At 52.6% G+C, this 9,794-nt stretch overlaps 1 pseudogene; it reads right to left on the bottom strand.

Annotated features, from left to right (window-relative positions):
* Positions 1-434: 434 nt before the first annotated feature.
* Positions 435-9,033, bottom strand: LOC124647682 (annotated as a pseudogene).
* Positions 9,034-9,794: the final 761 nt, after the last annotated feature.

Below are 9,794 nucleotides of genomic sequence, written 5' to 3'. Positions count from 1 at the left end.
TGTGTCTGGTCGTGGTTGTCATGCCGGGCTGAGTAAGCTCACCTGCATAGGCAATATCACCAACACATACTGGACACCAATTATCCAGATACCACAATTGATGTCAGTTCCAAACACTTGGCTGTAGAAGGTAGATTAAACATAGCTGGTCCATGGGGAGAAGGCCAACGCACCTCAAACATCATGGCTCGTCGAAAATGTGGCCGCGCGGGCGCCTACCCCGGTGATCAGAGTCCATCGAGAGGGCCCCATCGAGCAGTTTCTCCCGAGGGGCCAAGGTATTGCTGCCACCATGGCCGAAGCTGTGAAGGGGCCGATCCGCGAGATGGCGGAGGACCGCGACGAGGGGGCTCCCTTCTCCCGGTTTCCACCCGTGACCGCCCCAACCACACGCGGCCGGAAGACGACGGAGAGGTGGCGCAGAGGATGGGGGCGGCGATCATGATGCGGTCAGCTGAGGACCCGTGGTGGTGGTGGGCGGGCGGTCACGCCACCTTCCTTCCCAGACCTGTGGCGCGCGCGGATCACTCGGCGAGGGCGTCGGCGGATGCGGCGAGCTCCTGCTGCTGGAGGCGCTCGAGCGCCCTCTGGTGCGCCCAGGTCTCGATGGTGAGATCGGGCTTGGCGTTGAGGAGGATGACGACGGTGAGGAAGGAGGTGAGGTAGCAGGGCAGCTCGCAGTCCTCCCACTTGCGCGACTCCCCCGGCGGCGGCGGCGTGCGGTTCATCGGGTACCCCCGGCGTCGTCCACCGCCCCGCGCCGTCGCCGTGCCCGCCGCGGACGTGCGCCGCCGCGCGCAGACGCGCCCGCAGCATGCCTCCCGCCGCCGATCGATGAGATCGCCCGCATCGTGCTAGGTTGGTGCGTGTGCGCGAGGTGGAGGATGGACGAGGCGTCCCGCCGCCAGAGAGCTAGGGTTCCCCGTCGAATGGAATGGGTGGTTGTGCTTGCCGGAGATCTGGACTGCGGATTTTTTTTTACATGGACTGCGGATTAATTAATATAATCTGAATGGGCTTATGTGCAAAACAGTCGGTGCGCATCAGCCTTCACCGGCACTTTCGCATCAAACTTTAGCGGCACTTCTCCAGATCGCCAGCGTCCCATTATCGGCACCAATTATAAACTGCCGCTGACCATCAAAATTTAGTGGCACTGTGTCAAATCGCCGGTAATTACTGGACCATTAGCGGCACTAGTTATAAACTGCCGTGCAAAACAATTATTAGCGGCAGTTGGCTAAAACGCCGGAACCAAAATGCCGCGAATCGTGGGACGTGGGGTAGTGTAAGCTGTGCTCCAAGGTGCTTTAACCTTGTGAAGCATTAATTTGAACAAGTTAACCTTTTTTACAGCGTTTGAACAAGTTAAGCTTGTGAAGCTAAATTGTCACTGTGTTCACTGTTAATGAAGGACAAGATTAGCGAAGACCTAGGGTTCCACCCTAGCCTCCAGTACCATCTGCCTCGTCTCTGGCCAGGAATCGTTGGGTCCCAACCTCCTCTATTTGTCGTTCCGGCGGGGGGATGATGTGGGGACCTCGGACATACGCTCAGCGCTATAGTAAGGTCCCTAATGTTAGAGATTAGTCAACTTGCGGCAATGTTATGTTGGCTATGATGGTGTCGTGTGGGACATGAATAAGGTATATCTGCATCCTCGTCCACCTCATCGGCGGCAATCTCGCCGGTGATGGTGAGGAGGGCGGGAAATCGTTTGATCGCTTCTCCCACGAAGTGGTAGATCTTGTTCAGTCTACACGTGTTACAAGCTTAGTACTAGAAGATTCATATCAATTCAAGGGTTCAATGGCGATGACTTAAGCTCTAGAGCAATAGAAACAAAGACTTACCAGTAATATCATTCTGCATCCGGTAGGGAAGCAATATTGTCACTGTGTTCACTGTTAATTAAGGACAAGGTTAGTGTTGAACGATAGAGAGGGAGAGGAGATTGGTGGAATATGATGGATGTTGTATTGCGCCTCATGGGCGAGTATATATAGGTTACAAGACTTGGAGGCTAAGAAGCTCTCCTAGAGATAAGGCAGGAGATGAATGACAAATCCTATACAAATCCCGTGACATCTAATACTACCTAATATATCTTTAACACTCCCCCGCAGTCGTAGTGGTAGCGACGTGAACAACATGAACGTCGTGGACGGTCAGACTGGAGATAAACCGAAGTGGACCCCAGATGGCTGACACTCCCCCGTAGTCGTAGCGGGAGCGTCGTGGACGGTGTCGCGTCGCAGATGCTTGGACCAGAAGGAGCTAGTGAGGCGCAGGCGAGGTGGTAGCCCTTTGTGCCGATGTCGAGGTAGCCGAGAGCGTGGGTGCTGCAACCTTGGTCGGGGTAGCCGCACGAGGGGATGTCGTGGTCGATGTCGTGGTCGGGTGCCGGTGTCGAGGTAGCCGCACATGAAGTCGCAAGCGCATAGTGTGCGAGGAGAGTGACGGAGACGCGTCGAGGCAGTCGTGGAGAGGGTGTCGATGCCGAAGTCGATGCAGTCGGAGCCGTCGAGGACGAGGTGCGGCCCTAGTTTTGCCAGAACTAGGCGCACGTTGGGGACGAAGGCATACTCCGGTTTTGCCAGAACAGAGTACGAAAGACGAAGTCGGCGACGCGGTCGAGGCAGTCGTAGAAGAGTCGGGGCTGATGAAGACGTTGTCGAAGCCGATGAAGACGAGGCGCCGGTCCGAGCTTGCCAGGCCCGGGGACGCGTCGGGGCACGTACCGGTGTTGCCAGTACCGGGCGCGCGGGGGTAGGGAACACTACAAATTGCGCGCCATGTCGGAGTAGACTAGTAGAGGAGATCTCGACGACGGGTGTCGGAGTAGAGGAGCTGGTGGTGTAGTCGGGGAAGAGGCGAGTCTCGACGACGGCAAAGCTGTAGTGTACGAAGACGTAGAAGGCGGCTAACCCAGAGGTGACCTGGGGTGGTCATGCTGGACGCCTAGACGGGCGTTGCGGTGGTCGGCGAGCCCAGCGTGACCTGAAGTGGTTGGCGAGCCCAGCGGCGACCTGGGGTGGTGGCGCGGTGGCGGTACACGAAGTAGGCGAGGAAGACCCGGCGGCGTGACGAAGACCATGCGCGGACGAAGGCGACCCGCGCCGAAGGGGTGGCGCTGTGGTGGCCTCGGACATCGATGCGCGGGGGACGGCGAAGGTGACTGCGTGCAGCGACGCCACGGCCCAAGGGGCCGACGTAGCTGCCGGGCGCGAGTCGGTGCAGCGGCGGGAGACCACCAGCGACGTACACGCCTCGGAAGGCGCGTCGGAGGCCGGTAGCAGGGACCAAAGGCGGCGGCGCTGCGGCCCGAAGGGGCGATGCAGCGGGACCCCGATGCTCGATCGGTGGTAGGCGCGTGCTCGGGGACGAGCTTGGCGTAGTCGTGCGCGGGGTCGGTTGATCAGACCGACGGCGATGCGATACGCGCCATGGCGCGGACGACGCGCAGATCGGAGCCGATTGCGACATTGTCGACGGTGTCCCGGGCGATGACGGTGGAGACGAGCCGGCGGTGGAGACCGCGAGTGAGACAACCTGCTGTGTCGCACGTAGGGGCGCCCCGTGTGCAGCACGTCCGGCTGTGGTGTGCGGTTGATGGCCGGTGCAGGTCGATGCCGTTGTCGGAGTAGAGGCGCAAGTGGACGACGGCGATGGGCGACTCAATCCGATCTATGATCGGTAAAACCAAAAAGAAAACACCGGTCGAGCGACCAGCGGAGCAAAAAGAAAACCAATCTACAGATTGGAAAAAAAGACTCGAGGGCAGCGGATCAACGGATCGGCAAACGAACCCTCATACGGGTTGCGCGGCCCCCGGAGTAGATCATGGAGATCGACCTCCCCGGGGGCGGCGCGGATACTTTGCGGCGGCTAGGTCAAGAAGTGTGCCGCTCTGATACCATGTTGAACGATAGAGAGGGAGAGAGATTGGCGGAATATGATTGTCGTTGCCTAATCGACGGTACCCCGGAGGAGGGATCCTCACGAGGGGGAGAAGAAGTAGTGGCCATAGGGCGGAGTGCACACGGGACGGTGGTACGCGAGTTACCCAGCTTCGGAACACCTGCACGATGACAGGGCCTACTGCTGCTTGTCTGGAATTATCTGGGCGCTTGCGCGTTGTTACAATGGTTGTGGTTGTCTCGCTTCTAGCTCGAGATCTCCCCTCAGGGCTCCCGGGATCCGGCTTATAAAGGCGCACGGATCTAGGATTTACATGGAGAGTCCTACCCGGAATACAAGTTGCCTAACTACGGTACAATGTCTTGCCATCTACGTCAAGGATCCACCTATGCCTAACTTGTCGTCATGGATCCGGCTTCCTTCATGGGCCTCCACGGATCTGACTCCTGGCATAGACCTCTTCGGATCCGGGTACCTCTGTAGGTCGGTTCGGATCCGGGTACCTTCCTAGGGCGGTGCGGATCCGGGTACCTCTGTAGGGCGGTTCGGATCCGGCTACCTTCCTAGGGTGGTTCGGATCCGGCTCCTTGTTCCTGGGCTGGACATCTTCCATCTTGATCAACAGCAACTGGGCTGCCCGGTGGGCCATATGTCATCACCACCATCTGTGGGCCACCCGGGCTTGCCGGAATCGGACCATGTCGATGGTATACCTATGAAGTATATCCACAACAGTAGCCCCCGGAGTTCTCCAAGATTCACCGTTCTTCCATCCAGCTCGCCTTGCGCATGTATCTTCATCCTTTGGCTGGAACGAATAATAGAGAATCTTGAAGGACTCCAAACTTCATATCTCCAACCAAGTATTGGTCGAAAACTTCATGATCCAATGGTCAGATTCTTCGAAGACACCATCCAACGTAATCTTCGGTATGGATCTGACTAGCCAAATGTAGGTTCGGATCTGACTAGCCAAAATATAGGTGTGGATCCGACTACCCAAAATATAGGTGCGGATCCAACTAACAAAAAATTAGGTGCGGATCCGGCTACCAAAAATTGAGGTGCGGATCCGACTACCAAAAATTAGGTGCGGATCCGGCTACCAAAAAATAGTTGCGGATCTGGCTACCAAATATATAGGTACGGATCCGGCTACCAAAAATTAGGTGCGGATCCGGCTACCAAATATATAGGTACGGATCCGGCTACCAAAAATTAGGTACGGATCCGACTAGTTAGCCAGATTTTCGCCATCTTTGAAATTTTTCTTGACATAACCATATGTATGTAGCCCCCGAGCGTTGAGTCGGCTTGCTCCAAGGAGACTCGATGCTCAGAAACTTAGCCCCCAAGCGTCAAGGTGGAAATTTTTCGGTTAGTTGCTCCAAAGATAACTTCATCGATGTAGCCCCCGAGCGCCAAGGTGAATTTACTTGAAAATCCGGCTTGGAGCTCTTAGAGTAGCTTTATATTTATATGTGACTAAGGAATAGTGTAAATCCCAAGCATCTAGGCGGAAATTTCCAGCACTAATACTTGAAAGGAAACACACTTTTCACTTAAGATCAAAATCGCAGCCCCCGAGGGTTGGTTCCGGCTAAGCATAGCGGAATCAAGACTCAAGTTGCTTTTCCAGCTGTGCATGCTACAGATCCGCCTAACCTTATCTCATATGGATCCGGCTAGCTTCCCCTGGGTTTCTCGCGATTGCTAGGTCTGCTTGAAATCACCTTAGTTCGAGGACTGTTGAAGGTCCAAGCATCATGTACCTGATATATAAACACAAAAACACATTTGTATTAAATTGTTTCTTTGACCATGTTGAACAAAAAAATGTAAGGCGGAATAAAAACGGCCTTTGAACAAATGTTTTGAAGCTGAAACTATGCAGCAGTTGAACAACATAAAACTGTCAATGCGGAAACAACTCGACTATCTTGAACAGTTAATAATTTATATGTTTTAAGCAAGTGCTGGTTTATCCGTTCTTCTGGTTTATATGCTTGACTTTTCGCGAGACGGCGAACTTTAAACACAGAACATCTGCAGAGGCGATAGCGCTTAATAGCGAAACAATCAAGAACCTCAGAAATAGAGGCTGGCTTTAAGTACCGAAATGTCACTACTAAGGAATCCACATATAAACAACAGAAAACGTGTAGGCCAGAAAACTCAAGCTAACGCCCGAAGGCGGAAATTTTGCAGCGTACTGGAGCCTTAAGCGGCAAAAACAGTACAAAGTTTTTCACGAGCGCGAAGCAAATCGTGGAAAAGATATGACCAATAGTGAAAGCGGTAAAAGACTCAGGATATGAGTGAACCAATCTTAATCTCATGATCATAAAATTTTAAAATATTAAATATAAATAAGGACTTAGCTGTTTGGAGCGGAGTCAACGTCGGTCGTGGTGATTTTTCTTCGGCGTTCCGTCGAGCCGGTGCGAGATTGATTATCGCGGTGGTCTCAGTAGGTGCGGATTCGATCACCAAAATATAGGTGCGGATCCGGCTACCAGCAATTAGGTGCGGATCCACCTACCAAAATTTAGGTGTGGATCCGACTTCCAAAAATTTAGGTGCGGATCCACCTACCAAAATTTTGGTATGGATCCAGCTACAAGAATATAGGTGCGGATCCGACTACCAAAAATAGGTATGGATCCGGCTCCCAAAATATAGGTGCGGATCCGACTACCAAAAATAGGTATGGATCCGACTACCAAAAACGTAGGCGCGGATCCGGCAACCAAAAATAAGTGCGGATCCGACTATCAAAAACGTAGGCGCGGATCCGGCAACCAAAAATATAGGTGCGGATCCGACTATCAAAAACGTAGGCGCGGATCCGGCAACCAAAAATATAGGTGCGGATCCGACTACCAAAAACGTAGGCGCGGATCCGGCAACCAAAAATATAGGTGAGGATCCGACTACCAAAACCAGGATTTGAATTTTTCAGATCTAAGGCGGAATCTTCCCTAGGAAGCTCCTGCGACTCAGATCGGATTTTCGCGACGGCGTCCAGCTCAGCGGCGGACGCGTCAGCGTTACTTACCAGTGCGTTTCCGTCGGAATCGACGGTCTCGCCGATGAAGATGTGGATGCCGCCGATTGGGATGATGGAGAGCTTGACGGGGTTTGACCTAGCCGGAATCCAGAATTCGTCCGGATGGACGTTCGGAAAGTTTCCAGCGTAAAGTACACGCCCCACAGCGATCGAGTCGTCGTAGCTTCCCATGGCGGAGCCCTCCCGGTTCCGGCCTCCAGACGCCTCAGGCCCCACGGTGGGCGCCAACTGTCGTTGCCTAATCGACGGTACCCCGGAGGAGGGATCCTCACGAGGGGGAGAAGAAGTAGGGGCCATAGGGCGGAGTGTACACGGGACGGTGGTACGCAAGTTACCCAGCTTCGGAACACCTGCACGATGACAGGGCCTACTGCTGCTTGTCTAGAATTATCTGGGCGCTTGCGCGTTGTTACAATGGTTGTGGTTGTCTCGCTTCTAGCTCGAGATCTCCCCTCAGGGCTCCCGGGATCCGGCTTATAAAGGCGCACGGATCTAGGGTTTACATGGAGAGTCCTACCCGGAATACAAGTTTCCTAACTACGGTACAATGTCTTGCCGTGTACGTCAAGGATCCACCTATGCCTAACTTGTCGTCATGGATCCGGCTTCCTTCATGGGCCTCCACGGATCTGACTCCTGGCATAGACCTCTTCGGATCCGGGTACCTCTGTAGGTCGGTTCGGATCCGGGTACCTTCCTAGGGCGGTGCGGATCCGGGTACCTCTGTAGGGCGGTTCGGATCCGGCTACCTTCCTAGGGTGGTTCGGATCCGGCTACCTTCCTAGGGTGGTTCGGATCCGGCTCCTTGTTCCTGGGCTGGACATCTTCCATCTTGATCAACAACAACTGGGCTGCCCGGTGGGCCATATGTCATCACCACCATCTGTGGGCCACCCAGGCTTGCCGGAATCGGACCATGTCGATGGTATACCTATGAAGTATATCCACAACAATGATGGATGTTGTATTGCGCCTCATGGGCGAGTATATATAGGGTACAAGACTTGGAGGCTAAGAAGCTCTCCTAGAGATAAGGCAGGAGATGAATGAGAAATCCTATACAAATCCCGTGACATCTAATACTACCTAATATATCTTTAACAGTCAACGAAAGAAGAAATACGGTGACCTAGGGTTTCATCTGCCCCATCTCTTTTTTTGCGGGTAAAAACATACCTTTAATAAGTAGGGATAACAAGTAGTTCAAGCTCAAGCTCCTGAATGACAACATCAGGGCCTGAACCGGGCCAAACAATAGTTTTCTCTTCTTCTGTTGTAGCCGCTTAGAGCTTCGAAGGTGATAGGGGTGAGTCATAGGAGGACGAGTTCGTCCTCTGCGTCTCGGTGCCGTTGCCGGCGATTGGATCTGATAGCAGGGGGTAGGGATCGAGAGAAATCAGCGGGGTCAGGAAGAGCAAATAGAAGATATGGTATTGTTACTGCTTGCCAAACAACACCAGATACAAGCCCTCTTATAGGAGGACTAACCGACTATGACTTGGGAAGTATCCAACTAGGAATATGACTCTCATATATCCCTAATTTAATAATCTGTCTAGACTACTAACCGAACTGGACTCTATAAACTAATTGTAACCTGGTAGTACTCTACTAGCGCCACAACACTGCTCCTCCACTTCAGACACAGCTCGTCCTCGAGCTGTAATTCATGTCGGGTCTTCAACCTCATCAATAACTTCAAGGTAGAAAAGGCGTGGACAACGATGGCCTTTTGAGAATTTTTCATCGCAGTTGAAACATAATCCCTTTTCTCTTCTTTCTGCCATCTCTGTGGCTGTCAATCGACGTAGCACCCGTTCTCCTCCCCCTGGCGCGGGCATACCTTGCAGCTTTCCTGCGGGCATGGATGACTTTTCGCCGGAGGGTGCTTCAATGATGGAAGCAGCTGCGAATTTAGCTCTCAGTTCATGAGCACGGGCAAGGCTCATTGCCCTGTCCAAGTCTTGCGGGTTATGCAGTTCCACATCAATCTTCAACAGGTCGATCAAACTAGAAGTGAAGATGGACACCTGCTGCGCCATGGACAAGGTGATAGGGGTGAGTCACAGGAGGACGAGTTCGTCCTCTGCGTCTCGGTGCCGTTGCCGGCGATTGGATCTGATAGCAGGGGGTAGGGATCGAGAGAAATCAGCGGGATCGGGAAGAGCAAATAGAAGATACCGTATTGTTACTGCTTGCCAAACGACACCAGATACAAGCCCTCTTATAGGAGAACCAACCGACTATGACTTGAGAAGTATCCAACTAGGAATATGACTCTCATATATCCCTATTTTATTAATCTATCTAGACTACTAACCGAACTGGACTCTATAAACTAATTGTAACCTGGTAGGACTCTACTAAGTCCACAACATCTTCTCTCCCAAGTATTGATGGGTCCTTGTAATTCTCACCTTTGCCACCTGAAGTGAGCATGCAGGAAGCTCAGTTGGCAAAGGAAAAGATGAATGGCAAGTTAGTTCGTGGACGTCCTCTCTGGCGGTTCACTTGGCAAGTGATAAGTGCTTCCTAGACTCCGGTAATTCAGAGAGAGCGCTGAAAGACAAAAAAAAAAAATGGCTGGCGGTTCAGGAAGCAAATCAGCACAAACTGATCGTGCTGCAAAGATATCTGCTATAAAAAACAAGTTGAAGTCTCTAGAGAATGAGGGATCTAGCACAAAAAGACCAAAGACTTAAGCTAGATGACTCGAAAAGTACCGGCGAACAATCTGATAAAAAGCTTTGAAGTGAAAATTTAGTCAGCGTGTTTTCAACAATGCCCTATATATTATGCTGGT

This window comes from Lolium rigidum, chromosome 4 (genome assembly GCF_022539505.1).
Source record: "Lolium rigidum isolate FL_2022 chromosome 4, APGP_CSIRO_Lrig_0.1, whole genome shotgun sequence".
Taxonomy (NCBI): domain Eukaryota; kingdom Viridiplantae; phylum Streptophyta; class Magnoliopsida; order Poales; family Poaceae; genus Lolium; species Lolium rigidum.
The sequence above is the reverse complement of the archived record's forward strand: the minus strand, read 5'-3'. Positions and strand labels throughout refer to the sequence as shown.